At 43.1% G+C, this 24,432-nt stretch overlaps 1 pseudogene; it reads left to right on the plus strand.

Moving 5' to 3' along the window:
* PANTROV1R-PS285 (vomeronasal 1 receptor panTroV1R-ps285 pseudogene) lies at positions 12,546 to 13,499 on the plus strand (annotated as a pseudogene).

Here is a 24,432-nt window from a genome sequence, read left to right on the forward strand (position 1 = left end):
TTTGCATATGCAATCCATTTTTAGCAACTGTAGTCACCATATTGTACAACGGATCTGCCAAACTTACTCCTCCTGTCTAACTGAAGTGCGGTATCCTTCGATGCAGCTCTCTGATTCCACCCCAGCCCAGCTCCCGGGGACCACCTTCTACTCTCTACTTCCATGAGTTCAACTGGGGCAATCCGTACATAAGTGAGATCAGGCAGCAGGTGTCTTCCCGTGCCTTCTTTATTCCACGTAGCGTGATGTCCTCTAGGCTCGTCCATGTTGTCACAAATGAAACAATTTCCTTCTTCTAGAAGGCAGAATAGTTTTTCGCTGTGTTTATACTGAGCGCTTCATTTTCTGTATCCATTCGCCTGCTGATGGACGCTTGGCCGGGTTCCATGTCTTGGTTATGGTGGCTAAAGCTGTCATGAACATGGGAGGGCGGGCATCTCTTCAACGTACTGATTCCATTTCCTTTAGATACACACCCAGCAGTGAAATTGTTGAAACATAGGGTAGCTCTGATCATTAACTTCTGAAAAACATCTGTAGTATTTTTGTGGTCATTGTACTCATTTACATTACCACTAGCAGAGGGCAGGGGTTCTATTTTTTCTACATCCTCGGCAACACTTGTTACTCTACTCTTTTTCATAGTAACCATCCTAACAGATGTGAGGTTATAGCTTCTTAAAGTTTATATGTATGTAAGTATATGCATATATGTATATATGCAAATGTATGTGTTCATACATAAACATCCATACATACATATGTACATATGTGCAGATACGTATGTACATATATATGCATGAGTATTGTATGTATATATGTATATACATGTATACACATATATGTGTAAAAAGTGAAATTTTGCAGTGAGATATCACCTCACAGCTGTTAGATTGCCTATTATCAGAATGGTGAAAGATCAGTGTTGGTGAGCATGAGGAGAAAAAATCCTTACACACCATTGGTGGATATGTAAATTAACACAGCCATTTTAGAAAACAGTATGGAAGCTCCTCAAAAAACTAAACGTGCAGCCACCATATAATCCAGCAAGCCCACTGCTGGGTGTATACCCAGAAGAAATGAAATTGGCCACAGAAGAGACGTCCACACTCCTAAGCTCATTGCAGCACTATTCACAATTGCCAAGTTACAAAAATATTCTATACTTTTGAAAAAGGATTCATTTCTCCTTTCCCTGTAGAGAAAACGGGCTCTAATTACACATTAGCTGAGCTCTGAGTACTCACCCATGTATGTATCTATGAGGGTGCATGTTCGTGTGTGTGTGTTTCAGTATGTGGTTTTTCTATTCTGAGTGCTCATGTGTGTATCTATGAGGGTGCATGTTCACATGTGTGTGTGTGTTTGAGTATGTGGTTTTTCTATTCTGAGTACTCACCCACGTATGTATCTATGAGGGTGCATGTGCATGCGTGTGTGTGTCTGTTTCAGTGTGTGGTTTTTCCCATTTTTCCTCCCTCGAGGATATCGCATTGTATGTTTTGGATTCTTTGATCTTCCAATTAAATTACAGCATTTAGAACTGCTTTCACTAAGTGTGAAAACAATAAAAAATTTTTTTAATTGTGGCTCTGGAAATACCTTCCTTTCCCTTTCACTCTGTATCAAGATTTGTAAATTTTTTAAAATTTTTATTGTTATTTTAAGTTCTGCGGTACATGTGCAGGATCTGCAGGTTTGTTACACAGGTAAACATGTGCCATGGTGGTTTGCTGCACCTGTCAACCCATCACCTAGATATTAAGCCCAGCATGCATTGGCTGTTGTTCCTAACCCTCTCCCTGTCCCGACTCACCCTCCTCCAACAGGTCTCAGTGTGTGCTGTCCCCCTCCCTGTGTTCATGTGATCTCACTGTTCAGCTCCCACTTATAAGTGAGAGCATGCAGTGTTTGCTTTTCTGTTTCTGCATTGGTTTGCTGAGAATAATGGCTTCCAGCTCCATCCATGTCCCTGCCAAGGACATGATCTTGTTCCTTTTTATGGCTGCATAGTGTTCCATGGCGTATATGTATCACATTTTCTTTATCCAGTCTATCGTTGATGGGCATTTGGGTTGATTCCAGGTCTTTGCTATTATGAATAGTGTTGCAAAAAACATATTCATGCATGTATCTTTGTAATAGAATGATTTATATTCCTTTGGGTATATACCCAGGGATTGCTGGGTCAAATGGTATTTCTGGTTCTAGATCTTTGAGGAATCACCACACCATCTTCCACAATGGTTGAACTAATTACATTCCCACCAACAGTGTAAAAGCATTTCTATTTCTCTGCAACCTCACCAGCATCTGTTTCTCCTTGACTTTTTGATAATCGCAATTCCAACTGGTGTGAGATGGTATCCCATTGAGGTTTTGACTTGCATTTCTCTAATGACCAGTGATGTTGAGCTTTTTTCCATGTTTCCCGGCCACATGAATGTCTTCTGAGAAGTGTCTGCTCATGCCTTTTGCCCACTTATTAATGTTTTATTCTTGTAAATTTGTTTAAGTTCCTTGTGGATTCTGGATGTTAGACCTTTGTCAGATGGACAGATTGCAAAAATTGTCTCCCATTCTGTAGCTTGTCTGTTCGCTCTGATAATGGTTTCTCTTGCTGTGCAGATGCTCTTTAGTTTAATTTGATCCCATTTGTCAATTTTAGCTTTTGTTGCAATTGCTTTTGGTGATTTCTTCATGAAGTCTTTGCCCGTGCCTATGTCCTGAATTATATTAAATAAAGCATAAGGGAAAAGATGTAGAAGGGAAAGTACATGTAATGGTTAAGGCGTCTACTGCCAATCCCTCCCCGTTCCTCAAGATGAAGCCTGACATGCTGGGTTTAATGTGTGAGACAAGCTGCCAACAGGTCGTTTGCCTTTGTCTTTAATAATTTGGATTAACACAGAAGTCTTCACCATGAATTTCTGAAGGCCTTTCTTTAGTATCTCCTGGTGTTGAATTTGCTGTTGGACAGTCCAATCCCAGTGAGCATGCAAATCCATTGGAAATAATCTGCATTTTTACAAATAAATACTTTTAGGATTTTTTTTTTGTTTCCAGGCCAGACTTCCTTGTATTTTTTTAATGAGTTAAAAATTATATAATATAAAAATAACATTTAAAAACCCACAATTCAGGCCGGGCACGGTGGCTCATGCCTGTAATCCCAGCACTTTGGGAAGCCGAGACGAGCGGATCACTTGAGGTCAGGAGTTTGAGACCAGCCCGGTCAACATGGCAAAACCCCGTCTTTACTAAAAATACAAAAATTAGCCAGGCATGGTGTCAAGCACCTGTAATCCCAGCTACTCGGGAGACTGAGACAGGAGAATTGCTTGAACCTGGGAGGCAGAGGTTGCAGTGAGCAGAGATTGCGCCACTGCACTCCAGCCTGAGTGACAGAGCAAGACTCTGTCTCACACAAAAACAAAAACAAAAGCAAAAACAACCCCCACAATTCAGCCTAGGATCTGTTTATTAAATTTACATTTGTCTTTTTGCTTAAGATTGCTTTGGTATTCTTCCTCTTTTTGGTTCCATATGAATTTTAGGATTTTTTTCTAATTCTGTGAAAAAAATGATGTTGATATTTTGATGGGAATTGCATTGAACCTAAATATTGCTTTGGGAAGTGTGATCATTTTCACAATATTGATTCTGCCAATCCATGAGCATGGGATATATTTCTATTTTGCTGTGTCATCTACGATTTCTTTCAGCAGCATTTTGTTGTTCTTCTTGTAGAGATCTTTCACCTCCTCGGTTAGGTATATTCTTAGATATTTTTAATTTTTGCAACTGATGTACAAGGGATTGAGTTTTGCAGCAACCTGGATGAGCTGGAGGCCATTATTCATGACACCACATCCAGCTAATTTTTGTATTTCTTGTAGAGATGAGGTTTTGCCATGTTGCCCAGGCTGGTCTTGAACTCCTGGGCCCAAGTGACCCGCCCGCCTTGACCTCCCGAAGTGCTGGGACTGCAGGCATGAGCCACGGTGCCCGGCCCATCATAGCACTTTTGATCATTAGGATAATTCCTCCTCCTTGTCAGTTTTGGACACATGCTCCCCACATGCCTCATCTTCCAGAGAGGGTTTCCACCAGGGCTGTGCTGGGAGTTAAGCCTGGAAGAGGGGAGATGGTTCCACCTGCCAGTGCCACATGAGTCTGCTCAGGGCTGTAACCAGCAGGGAGGGTCCAGTGTGAGCCTCAGACTCGCATGTGGGACAGACGCCCATGTGTGACAACGCTCCAGTGAATCTGTTTCACACACATGGAGGAGGCGGCTCAGGGCTGACCATGGACCTGAGTCAATGAGCAGAGATATCCCAGTGCCATCCACAAACACAGGGGAGAAGGAGCCACAACTTCCCACTTTCATCCAAAACCCCAACCCTTCCCTGTCTGTGAGGGCCCTGGGGTTCTCCTCTGTCTCATACAGAGGCAGAAACCTCCCCCTTAGTGACCCCCAGACTTTGCAAGTCACCAGCAGCCACTCGGCTCTGACCTCTTCTGCTTCTTAAGGTTTCCTGCCTATGACAGGAAGTCTCATTTCTCATTTTCTTCATAGGACCGTGGCTACATATTTCAGAAACATTATAAGTAGGTTTTCCCCATGTTAGGAGCAGATGTGGGCTGTTGAGCACATAAGTCACTCACCGTGACTGTGCAGTCCAACACCAGGATCCACTCATGTTTCAACCCCCAAGTCTTAACCCGGTCTGGAAATGTACGATGACTGAGGCCCTCCCATGACCCAGGCACAACTGGTCCCCAAAACCACTCAGGAGGGGGGGTTTATGACAACAAGCTCCAAATGAGGAAACCGAGGCTCAGAGATGGGACTTACTGCCCAAGATCATGCAGGCAGGGGTGAAGGTGAGCAATTCAGAAAAAATTAACTCCCTATCCCACCCCCAAATCAGAGCTCAAGACAAGTACTTGTTCCCAAAACCTTGAAGGCAGACTGAGATGCAGGGGAATGCCCAAGGAAGCGGGGCTGGGGGTGGGAGGGATGCCGAGGAGGCAGGAATGACTCAGAGGTTACTTTTAAGGGAGGGGGACCTGAACACTATTAAAAAAATAGGAAGAAAAAAAAGAAGGGAAGTCTAAGAAGGAAACTGGAAGAAATAAAACCCATACTCCAAAGACAAAAGAAGAGTCAGCATTTCTTTATTTCTTCTTTTTTTTTCTCATTGCCAATTGCAGCTCAACTTGAATTTCACAGCCCGATGTGAGATACGTCTCTGCTGATCTGAGCCTGTCCTGCAGCATGGACCTGCAGCTTTCCTGAAGCATCTCCAGGGCTGGATGCCATGGTAAGGATCCCGCAATGCTGTGTTGATGGACAGGCTGAAGGAGGGACAGGGACCCCACGGGGAGGCTCTGAGAAGAAGAACAAGCCCCCAGTCACCCTCACTTGGACAGGACAGACTCAGAAAGGTGCTGGGTCTATCGGCTTCTATGTCCTGACCCTTGATGAGATGAGGACAGATGAGGCAAATCACGGAAAAGGGTCAGGGAGATACCATTTCTGTATGAAGTATCTGAAGAGAGCCTGGTGCCTTCCCCAGCCCCAGCCTTGGGGAAATGAAAGTCAAGCTCCCGGAGAGGGCAGTTCCCCTTCTTGTGGGGCTGATGACGGGACAACCTCATGATGGAGAACCCAGGCTCCCAGTAGATTTACTCCATCCAGGAACTGTGGCTTCGTCCATCTGCACAGCCGGGGGCTGTGGGAGGAGATGCCATGACTCCCACCCGCAAACATCTGATCTGTCTTGATGAAATTGAAAGAGGGAGAGGGGAGACTGTAGCCTGGAAGGAATCCCGCCTCACAACTTGGTCCTGACTGAATAGAAGACCCCAGAGGCTCACAGAGATCCCAAGGTGGGGAGGATCTGCCCAGGGTTCAGGAGGCGAATCTCTCTCAGGAAGCTCCGTGACCCCCTCCCTAGTGTCGCTCCTGTGCCTCAGTGGGATTTGGAGAGGACGCCTTAGATTAGAGGGTATTGTTCAGTGGGATTGGAGAGGATGCCTTAGATTAGAGGGTATTGTGTCTTTCAGCAACAAAACCGTACAAAAAACACCTGGACATTTCACATCAGTGGATAAAGCATATCTTGTGCCAAATCAGGACCAAACTGCGGTGAAATTTAGGGTTCACACTATAGTTAATCACCTTTGAGGAAAGCATTCCAGGTTGGTGCCTATCTCTGTGATAAACGTCTCCCTTCCTGGCTACAGGTAATGGATTAAAGTAATACTGGCCGAACAGACACTATATTCACCTGATGATTATACTGAAAAATAGCCATAAAATTGTTCCCTCCAAATCCAATTCCCCTTTTGACTTTAGACAATTCTCTAAAGAAGATATACAAATGGCCAACAAACATATAAAAAACATGTATATGTGTGTATATATATGACTGAATACTTCAGTCATAAAAAGGAACAAAATAATGGCATTCGCAGCAACCTGGAGGCAGTTGGAGACCACTATTCTAAGTGAAATAACTCAGGAATGGAAAACCATCATCATATGTTCTCATAAGTGGGAGCTAACCTATGAGGATGTAAAGGCATAAGAAGGATATAATGGACTCTGGGGACCCAGGGGGAGCAATGGGAGGGGGTGAGGGATAAAAGACTACGCGTTGGGTACAGTGTACACTGCTCGGGTGATAGGTGTGCCAAAATCTCAAAAATCACCACTAAAGAACTTATGCATGCAACCAAACACCACCTGTTCCCCAAAAACTACTGAAACTTAAAAATAAATAAATAGATAAAAATAAATTCACCGCATTAAAAATGACAACGGCTGAAGCCCCAGTGGGCGCATGTTACAGGGTGCTCTTTTAGTTTTGGCCTTCCATAGGCAACTTGTGTGTATCAGCTCCATGAGACCCCTGCCTTCCTGCAAGGACAGACAGCTCTCTGTATCCCAGGGTTCTCGCCTTGGTGTACCGGAAGAACCGGATCACATGAGGGCTTGGAGAATGAGTGCAAGGTTTGATTGAGTGGAAATAGCTCCCAGCAGAAGAGAGATGGTTTTCTCCTGGAGTCGGGCCCCTGGTGGCCCGGGATCCCCTCTGACTGTCCCAGCCAAGCTCCATGTCGTTCTGCCAGTCGGTGGCCTGCGGTGTGTCGGTGGCCTGCGGTGTGCTGGTGCCCGTCATTGCGTTCCTCTCGACATCCAGCCATCTGTGTGTTCCTGCACTGACGTGCTCCTCTTGATGTTCAGCCGCCAGTGTCTTCTTCTTCCGCTGATCTGCGGACGTCCAGCTGCTTGTGTGTCTGCCTGCTCAGGTCTCGGAGTTGTTTTTTTTTTTTTTTTTTTTATACTTTAAGTTTTAGGGTACATGTGCACAATGTGCAGGTTAGTTACATATGTATACATGTGCCACGCTGGTGTGCTGCTCCCATTAACTCGTCATTTAGCATTAGGTATATCTCCTAATGCTATCCCTCCCCCCTCCCCCACCCCACAACAGTCCCCCGTGTGTGATGTTCCCCTTCCTGTGTCCATGTGTTCTCACTGTTCAAGTCCCACCTATGAGTGAGAACATGCGGTGTTTGGTTTTTCGTCCTTGCAATAGTTTGCTGAGAATGATGGTTTCCAATTTCATCCATGTCCCTACAAAGGACATGAACTCATCATTTTTTATGGCTGCATAGTATTCCATGGTGTATATGTGCCACATTTTCTTAATCCAGTCTATCATTGTTGGACATTTGGCTTGGTTCCAAGTGTTTGCTACTGTGAATAGTGCCGCAATATAGTTCAACCATTGTGGAAGTCAATGTGGTGATTCCTCAGGGATCTAGAACTAGAAATACCATTTGACCCAGCAATCCCATTACTGGGTATATACCCAAAGGATTATAAATCATGCTGCTATAAAGACACATGCACACGTATCTTTGGTAGTCTTTCTTTCTTTTACTCTAATAAATCTTGTACACCAGTATTATGCTTGACATACATTAGATGAGTCAAAACTGCCTGTGGAGGCCAGGCACCGTGGCTCACGCCTGTAATCCCAGCACTTTGGGAGGCCTAGACAGGTGGATCATCTGAGCTCAGGAATTCAAGACTAGCCTGGGCAACATGGTGAAACCCCATCTTTACCAAAAATACAAAACATTAGCTGGGCGCGTTGGCACGCACCTGTAGTCCCAGCTACTTGGGAGGCTGAGGTGGGAGGATCACTTGAGCCTGGGAGACAGAGGTTGCAGTGAGCTGAGATCACGCCCCTGCACTCCAGGCTGGGCGACAGAGCAAGACTCTGCCTCAAAAAATCGTTGCCAAGACCAACATCAAGAAGTTTATTCACATTTTCTTACAGTAGTTCTATGGTTTTAGGCCTTTAATCTATTTTGACTCTTTAGTCCATTTTGAGTTGTTTTTTGTGAATGGTGTAAGATGAGGGCTTAATTTTTTTCTTCTGCATATGGATATCCAATTTCCGCGAGATAATTTATTGAAGAGACTGTATTTTCCGCATCATTTATTTTCAACCATGTAGGCTTTTTTCATTCTGTTTTTTCATTTCTCTCTTCTGAGTGAGTAATTTTAAATAAACATTTTTCAAGTTTGCTGATTCTGCTGCTAAGTCAAGTTGAATATTAAAGCTTTTTATCGATTTTTTTAGTCCAATCATTGTATTCTTCAGTTCACTGTGTTCTTGTTTATGATTTCTATTTTTTATTTAACTTTCCATAATGTTCATAAATTGTTTTTCTGATAACACTGAATTGTCTATATGTATTCTCTTGTAACTAAATGAGCTTCTTAAAGATGATTGTTTTGAAATTTTTATCATGTAATTTATACATCTCCATTTCTTTGGGGTCAGCCACTGACATTTTTTTTTCTTTGATGGTGTTATGTTTTCTTGTTTCTTCATCTTTTTAAAATTCTGGTTTTGTTGTCTTTGCATTCAATAAAGCATTTTTCTCAGCCAGTTAGTAAAGACAAGAGAAACACCTTCACAAGCCAAACTAGCTAGAGGTTGTGGAGTATATCTCAAGCATTTTTACGAATAATTTGCCTCAGTTTTCTTGTTACCTTTTGTGGGTACAATCTTCATTTTATTTTTTGTTTGTTTGTTTATTTGTTTGTTTTCAACCTACAAAGTCAGGCCAGGTGCTGGGTGTCTCCTGTTTATCTTCCCAGGCCAGTGGCCTAAGTTTTACAGAGTTGCGTGCCCTTTCTTAATCTGGCAGAGTTGAGCTGCTGCTGCTATCTATGTGCTGTCTCCGGGATAGGGTGTGCACTTTGTAGGGGCTCATGCTCATTGTCTGCAAAGTCTCATAGGGCTCATCTTTGGAGAGCACGCAGATTGCTGAGGACCATGCCAGCCAGTTCTAGGGGCTGCAAGTGAGGCATTCCACTTGATTTATGCATGGGTTTTTTGTTAAGTTTTGCAAGTCAGTTAGTAGGATCTACAGCCTGTTTTTGAGACCTGTGTGTTGGTTGCTGTGAGCTCTTGCATCTTCTACTGCTCGTAGCCCCTCCAAACTATTCAGTCATGCCATTGCCTTCAGTGATCTAGATGCGACATGGATGGAGTGGGTATCTTGGGCAATTTCCCCTGAGACTGAGTAAGGAGGGTGCTCAATCTGTTCTCAGTTTCCCCTGTGGGAAGAGTTGCAGGCTGTAGGGCCTCTCTTGACCCCACAAGCAGTGCCACCTTGGGGAAGGGAGGATGCATGTAAATTAACTGTTATTTTTGCCCTCTTCAATAACATATTATTCAATTTGCTATTCAAACAGGGTGCTGGAATATCCCCACTGGACTCCTGGATTCTCAAAGAATTATTTCTGTTCATGCGTGGTAGTAAAAATTGATGTTTCTGTGGAGGTATGTTGGCCAGAATCATGTATTCCACCATATTAATGGTGTCACTCCTCTTGCCTTGTGTTTTAATTATAATTTCCTAAAGAAAATTAATGATTTTGGAAAAATATAGATTTGAAGGTATAATAGCACAAAGTTATTTTGAAATGTCAGAACTGAGACACAATGACTCGTTTATTTGTGTCTTGCATTCTCCACTCTGCAATTCTGCCCCATGGTTGTAGCTTCAGTCGGATCCACCCATTTTCATATTCACCACTGATCTGTAATTTAGGGGTTTTAGCAGCCATTCATGTTTATTGCTTACAAACTCAATGTACAGATTATCCAAGTCTGTCCTGCCTTTGTCATTATTAGGTGGAAAACCTCTACAGAGAAAAGAAACTTTCCTAAGGAATATTTCGGACAGAAAAGAGAGATCTTGATTCTTGCTTTCATTTTCACCTTTTCAATGCAGTAATTTGGTTATTTACTATTACTCAAATGTGAAGTGTCATTAGTTTGCTTGTTTTATTTTTAGCAGTAGTAAACACATAGGGTTTGCATATGTTCATTAGTTTTAATCCATTACACATATTTTTTGATACTATAAATATCCCACCCTTTGCTGTCTGGAATCCTTCATGATAGTTTTTCTGTTCTGGTTACAGGAATTAGATGGTATTTGATAACTTCTTTTGCTTTCTTGTACAATAAGGGGTTCTAAAATCATCTCCTACATTAACTGTTTTAAATGTGAATTGAGCTATTTCTTCAGGGAGAAATTTAAAATTTTGACTGCATATATTTTTAATATTAAATGTTTGATGATATAGTCATATGTTTACTATATATAGACAAAATTATCTAGTTATTTTAATCATTATTATAAATTATTATAGAATATGTTATACAACATACTATGCAATTTATTTTTAAAATTATAAATTTATAATACGATAAGATATACAGCATAATATATGTTATGTATAAAACATATAACCAAATAAATTCGCTTAAAATTCAGTGGAAATAATTTCTCTTGCTTAGTAAAGCCTTAATTTGTTATGAAGTTAGATTCACTTTTTTCCTGTTTAGGTTTGTGTTAAGTTTATTAGTTATACCTGAAAATATTTTCGTATCAGATATATTCAAGAAAATATGCATATATTTTCAAAACAAAACAACAAACAATACACAATAAGATGAGTCTAGTTTCATCTTGTCTCTCTCTCTTTTTTTTTTTTTTTTAAAAAAAAGGAGTTTCACTTTTGTTGCGCAGGCTGGAGTGCAATGGCACGATCTCGGCTCACTGCAACCTTCGCCTCCTGGGTACAAGCGATTCTCCTGCCTCAGCCTCCCGAGTAGCTGGGATTACAGGCGAGCGCCACCACACCTGGCTAATTTTGTTTTTTTTAGTAGAGATGGGGTTTTGCCATGTTGCCCAGGCTAGTCTTGAATTCCTGACCTCAGGTGATCCTCCCGCCTCGGCCTCCCAAAGTGCTGGGATTACAGGCATGAGCCACTGCACCCGGCCCATCTTGTCTCTTTTGTGCTGTTTCCTCTCTCCCTCACAAGTATCCACTTTTAAAGGTTTTGAGGTATTATTTAATTTTTTAAGTAGAAAAAGATAGACACACACACAAACATAACAATATACTATTTACCTCTAGCTCATCGTAAACCTAATTGCACATGATGTTCAGAGTATTTTGTTGCTGTTCTCATTCCTGCCTCCCATAATCGTCAGGGTCAGCTGTAAAATGAACATCCTCACATCCACAGCTGCTCAGTGCTCCATTGTGGGGACGCCCAGGGGTTTATTCAGTCTCTCTTTAATTGACACTGGGTGGGATCCAGTCGTGGTGGTGTTACAAATAATAATTCGGCACGTAATATCTCTGTATTCTGAAAGTTGCTCTTAATGTTTGTATTCCCTTGAGATAATAAGTCTCTGAAGAAAAGGCATTTTATGGATGCAATGAGAATAACCCAATTTTCTTTTTTACGTCTCTAGCTTCCTCTGATTCAAATAAAATCAAATTCCAACATCAAGATAATTAATATATTAATCACCTCAGTTAGTTATTATTTCTGTGTGCATGTGTGTGTGCAGTGAAAATACTTAGGATCTACTCTCAGCTAATTTTAAGTGTACAATACAGTATTGTTACCTATAGTTTTCATTCCATACATTAGCTTTCCAGAATTATTCATTTCGGAGAATTGAAACTTTGTATCCTTTGACCAACATCTTATTTTTCCCATTTCCAGCCCCTGCTAACCACCATTCTACTCTCAGCTTCTATGAATTTCACTATTTTACATTCCACAATTATGTGAGATTATAAGATATTTATCTATTAAGAGTTGGATTCATTTCACTTAGCATAATGTCATTTGGGTCCAATCCTGCTATCGCAAATGATCTGATTTTCTTCTTTTTCAAGACTGAATAAAACTTTATATTTATTATACTATGTTATCTTAATCCGTTCCTCCATCAGTGGGCATTTACGTCATTTATTTACCTCGGCTATTGTGAATACTGGTGCAGTGAATTCATCAGTGTGGATATCTCTTCAAGATCTTGATTTGAGTTCTTTTGGATAATTATCCGGAAGTTGAAATCTGGTGTCTTATAGTTCAATTTTTAACATTTTGAGGAAATGTGATACCATTTCTATAATGGATGGATCGGTTTCTGTTAACTTAAATCAGGGTATTGTCTTTCTCACTCAGACCGCTGCTGGAATCCTTGGAAATTCTTCACTCCTTTACTTTTTTAGCTTTACTTTTATCACTTCACAGATATTGAGACCCAGAGACCTGATTCTCAGCCAGCTGGTCTTAGCCAACAACCTGGTTCTTTTCTCTAAACGAATCCCCCAGACAATGGCAGCTTTTGGAATGAAATCCTTCCTGGACGAGGCTGGATGAAACTTGTCTTCTATCTATACACAGAGTGGCCAGAGGGGTTTCCCTCAGCACCGCCTGTCTCCCCAGTGGCTTCCAGGCCATGAAGCTTCACCTCAGTATCTCTGGGAGGATGGAACTCCGAATTAGGTCCACAAAGTGCATTGTTTTCTGCTGCCCCCTCTGCTGGATCTTGCAAATTGTGGCAAATACCCATATTGCAATGCATGTAACTGGCCCAATGAAGAGCAAAAACGTGAGTATGGAATAAATGTATAGGTACTCTCCTCACCCATTCTAGGATGATTGCTATTCTTAGTAAATGCAGTTATTTTCTCCCTTGTGGATGGTATGTCTTTGGCCCTCATGGACTACACCAGCAGCTCCGTGATCCTCTTCTTATATAGACACAAGCAGACAGTCCAATGCATTCGCAGCCACGGCCTCTCCCCCTGAAAATCTCATGAAACTAGAGCCACACACACCATCCTCGTCCTGGTGAGCATGTTTGTCTCCTCTCATGGTCTAGCTGGTATTTTATCACTGTGAGTAACCTGGATTCAGAACCCAAGCCATTGGCTGAGAAGCATCTCTTTCCTGGTGTCTGCAGGATTCCTGACATTCAGCCCCTTTGGGTTCATTGTCAGTGACACCCAAGTCTCACAGTTCTGCACTGTCTGCTGGACAAGGAAGACAAATGCTCCAAGTGTGGTCTCTGGGCTCTAAGTTCCCTCTAGACAATTGCGTCCTTTATTTAATCACTTCTCCTCACAATATTTGTTGGATCATACATTATGCCAGTTAATATGCAAGGACTTTGGGACTCAGTATTGAATAAAAATGATAATAACCATAGCCTCATATTGCTTCTTAGGCTCTCAAAAAATGAACATGGTGTAAAAATTACCCAAACGTATGTCAGTTCCTCAGAAGATTTAACATAGAATTACCATATGACCTGGCAATTTCTGGGAAAATTAAAGCAAGGATTTAAAAGGATGCTCATATACTCATGTTCATAACAGCGTTATTCACATTAACAAAAAAGTAGAAACAACCCAAAGATGGATAAATGGATAAACAAATGTTATACAAACTAGGAAATACTGTTCAGTCTCTCAAAGAAATGAAATTGTGACTGACATACACTATAATATGGAGAGCCTTGAAGATATTATGCTAAGTGAAATAAGCCAGTCTCATAAAGGACAAATATTGCAAATATTGCTAAGATTCTATCTATACGAGCTACCTAGATTGGTCAAACTCACAGACTCAGGAAGTAGAATCACGGTTAACAGAGGCTTGGGGCCTGGAAACTGAGAGTTGGTGTTTACTGAATATAAAGCTTCAATTGGAAAGAAAATACTTTGGGGATGGTGATGGTGATGGTTGCACAGCAATGTCAAACCACTTCACAATACTGCACTGTAGAGTTAGAAAGAGTAAATATGGTAAATTTTATTTTTTTTTTTACTGTAATTTAAAATGAGAAAGAGTAGTAAAAACACACAAAAGACAGGAGCTAACAGATAAAGTGCACTAAGTTAGCCAAGCCAGAGCTTTAAGAACCATTATCACTTCTCTCTCTCTTTCACCCCACAATCAACATTAATCAGGTCCGACCATGTGTTCTGCCTTCTTAGCACTGCTCACATCTGTCCCCTCCTCTCTTATTTCCATGCACTCTGGCCCAGCTGGGCTTCTTCTCTCTTTGCCTGTGATTTGCTCTGTTCTCCTCCCTGGCTCAGACGTGCAGTCCCAGTCTCTCCTGATGCTTTGCCCCCACATTGAGGGCACTGCTGTTTCCCCACAGGTCACTCTGGTTTTGTTTGTTTGTTTGTTTTGAGATAGAGTCTCACTCTGTCACCCAGGCTGGAGTGCAATGGCGCGATCTTGGCTCACTGCAACCTCCACCTCCCAGGTTCAAGTGATTCTCCTGCCTCAGCCTCCCAAGTAGCTGGGATTACAGGTATACGCCACCACGCCCAGCTAATTTTTTGTGTTTTTAGTAGAGACGGGGTTTCACCATGTTGGCCAGGCTGGTCTTGAACTCCTAACCTCGTAATCAGCCCACCTCGGCCTCCCAAAGTGCTGAACTCCTAATATACCCTCTGTCCTTTCCCGCCTTGTCTGTGCCCTGGAGGCTGACTCTATGGATTGCATCATCAATGTCTCCTTGCCTTTAGTGTCTGAGTTCAACCATGGGAGGCACTGTCAGGAGAGCAGAGGGTGAGAGGAGAGAGAGGCCAGGGAATCTATTCCCACACATACATCCTGCCAGGCTGTGGTTTGTCAGCAACTGAGCTCCTCTACCCATGACATCAGCTCCCACGAGGCACCTCCCATCTCCCACACAGAGCTCTCTCCACCCCTTGACCTCCCATCTTGGGAGTGGCAGTGGCTTCCTGGGGTGCTTCATCCCTCTCATTTGCCCACATCTTCATACACTTGTTTTCTTTCTTTTTTTTTTTTTTTTTTTTTTTGACCGAGTCTCGCTCTGTCGCCCAGGCTGGAGTGCAGTGGTGCGATCTCGGCTCACTGCAAGCTCTGCCTCCCAGGTTCACGCCATTCTCCTGCCTCAGCCTCCAGAGTAGCTGGGACTACAGGTGCCCGACACCACACCCAGCTAATTTTTTGTATTTTTAGTAGAGACAGGGTTTCACCGTGTTAGCCAGGATGGTCTCGATCTCCTGACATTGTGATCCGCCTGCCTCGGCCTCCCAAAGTGCTGGGATTACAGGCGTGAGCCACCGCGCCTGGCCTATACACTTCTTTTACTATTTCCATTTTTTATTTTAGAATTGGGGGTACATGTGTAGGTTTGTTACCAAGGAATATTGTGTGGCATTGAGGTCTGGAGTAAGACTGAACCCCTCACCCAGGTAGGGAGCATGGTACCCAACAGGCAGTTTTTCAGCCCCATCCCCCTCCTCTCCACCCTCAGTGGTCCCCAGCGTCTACCGTTGCCATCTTTATGGGAAGATGTGTACCTAATATTTAGCTCCCACTTATAAGTGAGAATATGTGGTATTTGGTGTTCAGTTTCTACATTAGTTTATGTAAGATAATGGCCTCCAGCTGCATCCATGTTGCTGCAAAGGACATGAGTTAATTCTTTTTTATGGCTGTGTAGTATTCCATGGTGTATATGGACACATTTTCTTTATTCGGTTCACTGTTGATGGGCAACGAGGTTGATTCCATGTCTTTTCTATTGTCAATAGTGCTGCAATGATCATCCAAGTGTGTGTGTTCTTGAGTAGAATGATTTATTTTCCCTGGATATATACCCAGTAATAGGACTCCTGGGTCAAATGGTAGTTCCATTCCTAGTTATTTGAGATATCCTCAAACTGCTCTCCACAGTGACTGTTAGTCCCAGCTCTTTGAGAAGCCAAGGTGGGAGGATTGCTTGAGGCCAGGAGTTTGGGGCCATTCGATTCTCTAACTACTACCCCTGCTGTATAGAAATGTCATTGATTTGGATTTGTTTTTATTTTCTTATAAATCCTAATGGACTTTGAATTTTCTATTTAGAGAATCTTACTGCCTACAAGTAATGAAAAAATCTCTCTAGCCCTCATATATCTTATTTTTATTTACTTTTACTGATATTATTACATCAGTTAGGATGCCTCAGTAGAAAATGGAATAAAAGTGGAAAGAGCATTAAGCCTTGTTTTGTTCATATTTTAGTGGAAATTGATCTAAGCTTCATCATTAAATATAATATTTGCTATTGGTTTGTTGCTGGGCATCCTTTAACATGTTTATGATGTTTCATTCTATTCCTAATTCATTAAGATTTTTTAAACCATAAATAAGAAGTGCAGAGTATAGTAATATTGAGCAAATATTTTCTTCTCACCTCCAATGGGCCACCCTCATAGACCCCCTACCCTCACCCTCATCTCCCCTACCTCACCGTGGGTCTCTGTCCTCAGACCCCTGCTGCAGGGGGCCCCCGGAGGTGACGTATGCTCAGCTGGATGTATGCTCACCAGGCCTTCACTTGGAGGACAGCCCAGGCTGTGTCCCCAGAGTCCACGGTGCCCATGGCTGGGTCTAGCGCATACACAGCCCTTGGCAGGCACTGACTCCGGGACCACTGCCCCCTGCGCCTGAGGAAGTCATGCTTGGAAAAGCCTCAAGAAGCCATCTGGAGGGCTTCCCCTTGGAATCATCCTGGTCTGCAAAACCAGTCAACTGTTCTGGAGATAAGAGGTGGAGCCCAAAGTTCTCTAGTCAACATTTAGAAAGTTCATTAACCAGGTGATTCCTTCCACAACTGACCAGCACCTCAAAGAGGTGGCATTGCAGCTACTTCTAGAAACCCAGCTGCAATCACCTGGCTGTTTCCAGACACCTAGTTCCAGTCACCTGGTTGTTTCCAGTGATCCAGCTGCTGTCACTTCTCTGTTTCAAGACACCCAGCTCCAGTCTCCTGGCTGTTTGCTGAGTCTCAGCTATAGCCATCCCAGCTGATTCCATTAACAATGTTGCATCCCCCTGCAGTTTCCAAATGTCTTCTGTAAATCCCCCCAGCTGCCCCAGCAATGGTCTACTCAGCTGATCCTGAACATTCTCCTAGAGTTTAGTTGTTGACCTTGAGAATGAGCTATACATATGGATATGAGAGCTGAGACCAGTCCTCTGGGTCATGCTTTACTTCACGCACCAATTAATAGTCTAAAGACCTCACATCTGGCAGTCCTGTGTCATGTTCTGGGGTGTACAGATCACTTGGACCCAATCTCTGCCTTCATGTTGTTCAAGGTTACATGGGGTTAACAAGAGCTACAGAGGAGGTGTCAGTATTTTTTTAAGGATTTCATTGGCAGTGATTGCATCTATTCAAGATGCACAAGGTGATAATTTGATATACATATACATTGTGAAGTAATAGCCACGATCAAATGAATCAGCGCATCCATCACCAGCTACGCTGTACATAAGATCCCCTGAACTTGCTCATCTTAGGCCTCCAAGATGGAGCATATGATCAGGGATCAATTAAGCTGTCTGAGGGGATGCATGGATGGGTGAAGACAGAGAGCTAATCCCACTTATGCACTAACACACATATGCTCATGTACTCACACATTCACACATGCACACACATGCACAAACATGAACGCACTCACACATGTCAGGAGACCTCTGAGTCTTCTGTGCGCTGGGACTTGGTTGTCTCCACCCCTCTTAGAAAGTTAGATGCTCTCCCTATTCAGATTAAAACGGAAAATTACTTGAGAACCACTAGGGGGAGACAGTGTCTCATTTGAATTAATTTTTGTGCACATTTAAAATAAACAATAACACACTTACCATGGGCATGCCTTTGGCCGGATTGCAAAGGTAAACATATATCAAAGCATCTCATGGTACCCAATAAATATATACAATTATTATTTTTCAATTAAAATACCGTAATAAAATAACAGAAAAGAAACCTGCATACTTGTAACAGAGTGGATTTTTAAATGTCGTTTTATACAAGAAAAAGAATATTTTTAAAAAAAACTCAACAATAACTCAATCAGCTCATCCTATGGAGCAATTACTAGCTGAATACTACGCAAACATCAACACATTCAGTAGTCTTACCTATGCCCCACAGCTTGTCCTATTTTTTTCCCCACTTGTGGGGATTTTGATAGTTGTTGAGTATGTCTAATCCAATTATACATTCCAGAGCTAGGAATAAAGCCACAGGATGCATTTGGTGGCCAAGAAAATTCAATAGGAGACAAATCTGAGCTAAAGCTTCATTGACTACCTGACCTCCCTAAGCTTCTAATCTGACTGGAGGGTCACCATGATGTTTTGGGTCTTCTGAAGTTGGTGTTAGCTCAGAGCCAGTGTCTAGTTGCACCCAAAATATCTGATCATTTCCTTTACCCAGCGCACAGCTACCATGATAAAGGCCATAGGTCCATTTAAGGGAAGCTGAGAGAAATATAATTGTTTAACTTTTTGTAGTATATACCGGGGCAGCGCCTTCAAGGATACCTGGTCTTCCCTTTAATTCAAGGGGTTCTGGGTCTATAAACTGGTGAAATTCTAGTAATTTGATTAAGAGACTGTAACTGTCTATTTTATGATTTTAATTAGATTCTTGTTCTCTTTGCCAAGAAATGTTCTGCTTATACAAATCAAGTAAGGATGAAGTAAGTTTCCTATCTATTTCACGTCTTAGAACGCTGCGGTCAACTAGACAACACTAAAGGGCTGCATGAGACAGTCTATTCTGATTACTGCCCTGATTCTGCTGTCCATTATGATCACCACACCCAATTCAACACGCCAGATTCTCACCTTTGTCGACTGACTTCTGACACTTGAGTCCTGCCACTCTGGGATCCAAGTACTCCCCTTACATTTAGGTTTCTCGGTTCAGTGGCAGCAGTTCCCACTGGAAGTTCTGGCCTCTCCTAATACACCCTCTGTCCTTTCCCACCTTGTCTGTGCCCTGGAGGCTGACTCTATGGATTGCATCACCAACATCTTCTTGTGTCTAGTGTATGGTTGAGTTCAGCCATGGGAGGCACTGTCAGGAGAGCAGAGGGTGAGAGGAGAGAGAGGCCGGGGAATCTATTCCCACACGTCGCCCTGCCAGGCAATAAACTGTGCTCCTCTACCCATGACATAAGCTCCCACGAGGCACCTCCCATCTCCCAGCTCAGTCCTCAAGGTGACTTTCCAGAGACCCAGTTACATTCGGCTGTTACTAAAGAGTCAGCTACAGTCATCTAGCTGTTTCCAGTGACCACCCCCAATCCCCCATAGCTGCCTGCCTGTTTGCAGAGACCCAGCTACATGCACCTAGCTGTTTCTAGAGACCTGGCTACATCCACCTGGCTGTTTCCAGAGACCCGGCTACATCCGCTGGCTGTTTCTAGAGACCCGGCTACATCCACCCAGCTGATTTCATTATCACTGACGCAGTCCCCAGCTGCTCCTATGTCTCCTGGAAATCCCCAATTGCCCCAGAGACTTTGTTGTAATTTTCTGCTCAGCTGACTCTAGGGATCTTCCTGGAGCTTAATTGCTGACCTTAAGAATGGGCCATATTTATGCAACTGAGAGCAGAGCCCAGTTCTCTGGGCCATGCTTTCCTTTGTACATCAACAAATAATCCTAAAGACCTAAAGTCTGGCAACCCCACGCCAGGTCCTGGGGTGCACAGGTCACCTGCATCCAGTCTTTGCCTTCACAGTTATTCAAAGCTGAGCAGGGAAAAAGGAGAGCCACAGAGAAGTTCAGTGTTTTCCTTTTTATCTTTTTTAAAAATCCTTTTTTATCCTTAAAATGATTTAATCAACCAAGATTGTATATATTGAGGTGTACAACATGATGATTTGATATACGTATACACTGTGTAATGATTGCCACAATCAAATTAGCACACTCAGGACAACCAGTGCCCTAAATAGATCCCCTGGATTTGTACACATTATGCCTTAAATTTGGTGCCAGAGTTCCATTTATTTATTTTTATCCATATATAATAGTTGTATATAGGTTTGGGGTACTTACGGTATTTTGATACTTGTATGCAATGGGTAATAATAAAATCAGGGTAATTAGAATATCCATCACCTCAAATATTTATCTTTTCTTTGTGTTGGGGAGCATTACAATTCTTTTATTCTAGTTGTTTTGAAATATACAATATATTATTGTTAACTATACTTTCCCTACTGTACTGTCAAATACTCAAAGTTATTTCTCCTATCCAGCTGTATTTCTATACTCCGTAACTAACATCTCCTTATCTCCCACCCTTTCCAGCTCTAGTAACCACCAGTCTACACATTTTTTTTTTTTTTGAGACAGAGTCTCGCTGTGTCACCCAGGATGGAATGCAGTGGCGTGATCTTGGCTCACTACAACCTTTGCCTCCTGGGTTCAAGCAATTCGCCTGCCTCAGCCTCCTGAGTAGCTGGGATTACAGATGCATGCCACCACGCCTGGCTAAAGAGAGGGTTTCACCATGTTGGCCAGGATGGTCTCGAACTCTTGACCTCAAGTGATCCACCCACCTCAGCCTCCCAAAGTGCTGGGATTACAGGCGTGAGCCACCACGCCCGGCCTTTTTTTTTCTCTTTTGAGACAAGGTATTGCTCTGTTGCCCAAGCTGGAATGCAGTGACACAATCATGGCTCACTGCAGCTTCAACCCTCCAGGGCTCAAGCAATCCTCCTGCCTCAGACTCCTGAGTAGCTAGGACCACAGTGCACACCACCACGCCCAACTAATTTTTGTATGTTTCGTAGAGAAGGGGTTTTGCCACATTGGCCAGGCTGGTCTGGAACTCCTGACCTCAAGTGATCCACCTGCCTTGGCCTCCCAAATCACTGGGATTACAGGCACAAGCCACCACACCCGGCCAACCAGTCTACTCTCTCTGTTTAGGAATCCACTTCTTTAGCTCCCACGTATGAGTGAGAACATTCAAGATTTGTCTTTCTGTTCCTGGTTTATTTCACTGACCATAATGACCTCCAGTTCCAACTATGTTGCTGTAAATGTCAGGATTTCATTCTTTTTTATGGATGACCCCTCTTCCATTGTGTATACATACCACATTTTCTTTACCCTTTTATCCACTGATGGACACTTAGGTTGATTCCGTATGCTGACTTGTGAAGAGTGCTGCAATAAACACACCGGGTCAGGGACTCTTGTGATGTCCTGAGATTTTTTTCCTTTGCATGAATATCCAGTAGTGAACTCACTGGATTTTACGATAATTGCAGTTTCAGTATCTTGAGGAATCTCCATGTTTTTTTTTTTTTCTTTTTTTGAGACAGAGTCTCACTGTTGCCCAGGCTGGAGTGCAGTGGCGTGATCTCGGCTCATTGTAGGCTGTGCCCCCTGGGGTTCACACCATTCTCCTGCCTCAGCCTCCCGAGTAGCTGGGACTACAGGTGCCCGCCACCACGCCCGGCTAATTTTTTGTATTTTTAGTAGAGATGGGGTTTCACCATGTTAGCCAGGATGGTCTCTATCTCCTGACCTCGTGATCCACCCGCCTCGGCCTCCCAAAGTGCTGGGATTACAGGTGTGAGCCTCTGCGCCCGGCCGGAATCTCCATGTTTTCCATAATGGCTGTACTAATTTATATTCCCACCAACAGTGTCTAAGAGTTATTTTGTCAGCACATCCTCACCAGCATGTTTTTATTTTATTTTATTGATCTATTTATTTATTTGTTTGTTTGTTTAGATGGAGTCTCACTCTGTCGCCCAGGCTGGAATGCAGTGGTGCCATCTCAGCTCACTGCAACCTCCAGCTCCTGGGTGCAAGCGATTCTCTTCCCTCAGCCTCCCGAGTAGCAGGAGCCTCCTGATTACAGGGGAGCGCCACCATGCCCGGCTAATTTTTGTCTTTTTAGTAGAGACGCGGTTTCAACATGTTGGCCAGGCTGGTCTCAAACTCCTGACCTCGTGATCCGCCTGCCTCGGCCTCCCAAAGTGCTGAGATTACAGGCGTGAACCACTGTGCCCAGCCCAGCATGTTTTTATATGTTTCTTTGATAATAGACATTTTAACTGAAATAAGATGATACTCATTGTGGTTTCGATTTGATGCCAGTGATGATTGTGGGTTTTTGTTTGTTTGTTTGTGTTTTGAGATGAAGTCTCGCTCTGTCACCCAGACTGGAGTGCAGTAGTGTGATCTTGGCTCACTGCAACCTCTGCCTACTGGGTTCAAGTGAGCCTCCTGCCTCAGCCTCCTCAGTAGATGGGACTACAGGTGTATGCCACCGCGCCCAGCTTTTTTTTTTCTTTTTTTGTATTTTTGGTAGAGATGAGGTTTCACCATGTTGCCCAGGCTGGTCTTGAACTCCTGGGTTCAAGTGATCCACCTGCTTTGGCCTCTCAAAGTGCTGGGATTACAGGTGTGAGCCACCGCGCTTGGCCGATGATTAGTGTTTTATATAGCTGTTGGCCATCTGTACATTTTCTTTTGAGAAGCAACTATTCAGATGCTTTGCACACTTGTTAATGGAATTATCTGGGGATTTTTTGTTGAGGTGTGTTTCTTCTAGGCCTAATTTGTTGATAGTTTTAATGATGAAGGGATGTTGAATTTTGTCAAATGTTTTTTTAACATCTATTGTGATGATCATATAATTTTTTTTTTTTTTAGACAGAGGGTCCCTCCGTCACCCAGGCAGGAGTGCAGTGGCGCGATCTTGGCTCACTGCAACTTCCGCCTCCCGGGTTCAAGAGATTCTCCTGTCTCAGCCTCCCGAGTAGCTGGACTACCGGTGCACACCACCACACCCAGTTAATATTTTGCATTTTTGAGAGAGATGGGGTTTCACCATGTTGGCCAGGCTGATCTCGATCTCCTGACCTCAAGTGATCCACCCATCTCAATCTCCCAAAGTGCTGGGATTGCAGGCGTGAGCCACTGCACCTGCCTATGATTATATGTTTTTTGTTCTTCCTTCTGTTGACATGAGATATCATATCTATTTATTTGAGAATGTTGAAATATCCTCCCTTCTGGCTGCTGTGTGGACTGTGAGCTCTCCTACCCTCCATGGCCTTCCAATCCCACTGTCCCCAGGCCAACCACTCCCAGACTATGCAGTAGTCTCATGTGCATGGAGCAGTTGCAATCGATCCTGGTGGTGACAGAGGGGTTGGTGTTTCAGGCATGGCACAGTCAGAGGAGGTCCCAAGGGGAGACCAAGAGGTAAACTTAAGTAGAGCTGCACCCCTTCCTTGGCATCTGTAGAACCCTGGATAAAATCAAATATGCCAACCCAAATGCCCATCAATGATAGACTGGATAAAGAAAATGTGGCACATATACACCATGGAATACTATGCAGCCACAAAAAAGGATGAGTTCATGTCCTTTGCAGGGACACAGATGAAGCTGAAAACCATCATTCTCTGCAAACTAACACAAGAACAGAAAACCAAACACCGCGTGTCCTCACTCATAGGTGGGAGTTGAGCAATGAGAACACATGGACACAAAGAGGGGAAAATCGCACACTGGCACCTGTCATGGGCTGGGGGTCTGAGGGAGGGATAGCATTAGAAGAAATACCTAATGTAGACAACAGGTTGATGGGTGCAGCAAAATACCATGGCACGTGTATACCTATGTAACAAACCTGCACGTTCTGCACATGTATCCCAGAACTTGAAGTATAACAATAAAAAAAAAGAAAATGAAACAATGAAACATGGGTTCTTATGAATCACAGAACACCCGTGACCCCAAGTTAAGATGGAAATTTATGATTCACTCCAACTAAGTCCTGTTTTCAGTATCTCACAAAAGCTTGACTCTAGAGTGAAATATACTTGGAAATGAATGAACGACTCTTGTGGTCTTTTTACTTCTTGTAAGGCATTAGGATCCACCCATTTGAATACCTATGACCAGGACCTCCTGCAATGCTTCTTTCTCCGCCCCCAGGCATCCCTTCATTCAGATAATACCAATTCATCATCACCATCTGACCTCTCCTTCAGCTTCTTCACCACCCTCCATCTCAATTGCTTTCTCTTTTTCTTCTTTATTTTTTGAACTTCAACTTTTATTTTAGATATGAGGATACATGCTCAGGTTTGCTACATGGAACTATTGCACCCAGGTGGTGAGTGCAGGACCCAGTGGGTAT

This window comes from Pan troglodytes, chromosome 20 (genome assembly GCF_028858775.2).
Source record: "Pan troglodytes isolate AG18354 chromosome 20, NHGRI_mPanTro3-v2.0_pri, whole genome shotgun sequence".
In the NCBI taxonomy this organism is placed as follows: domain Eukaryota; kingdom Metazoa; phylum Chordata; class Mammalia; order Primates; family Hominidae; genus Pan; species Pan troglodytes.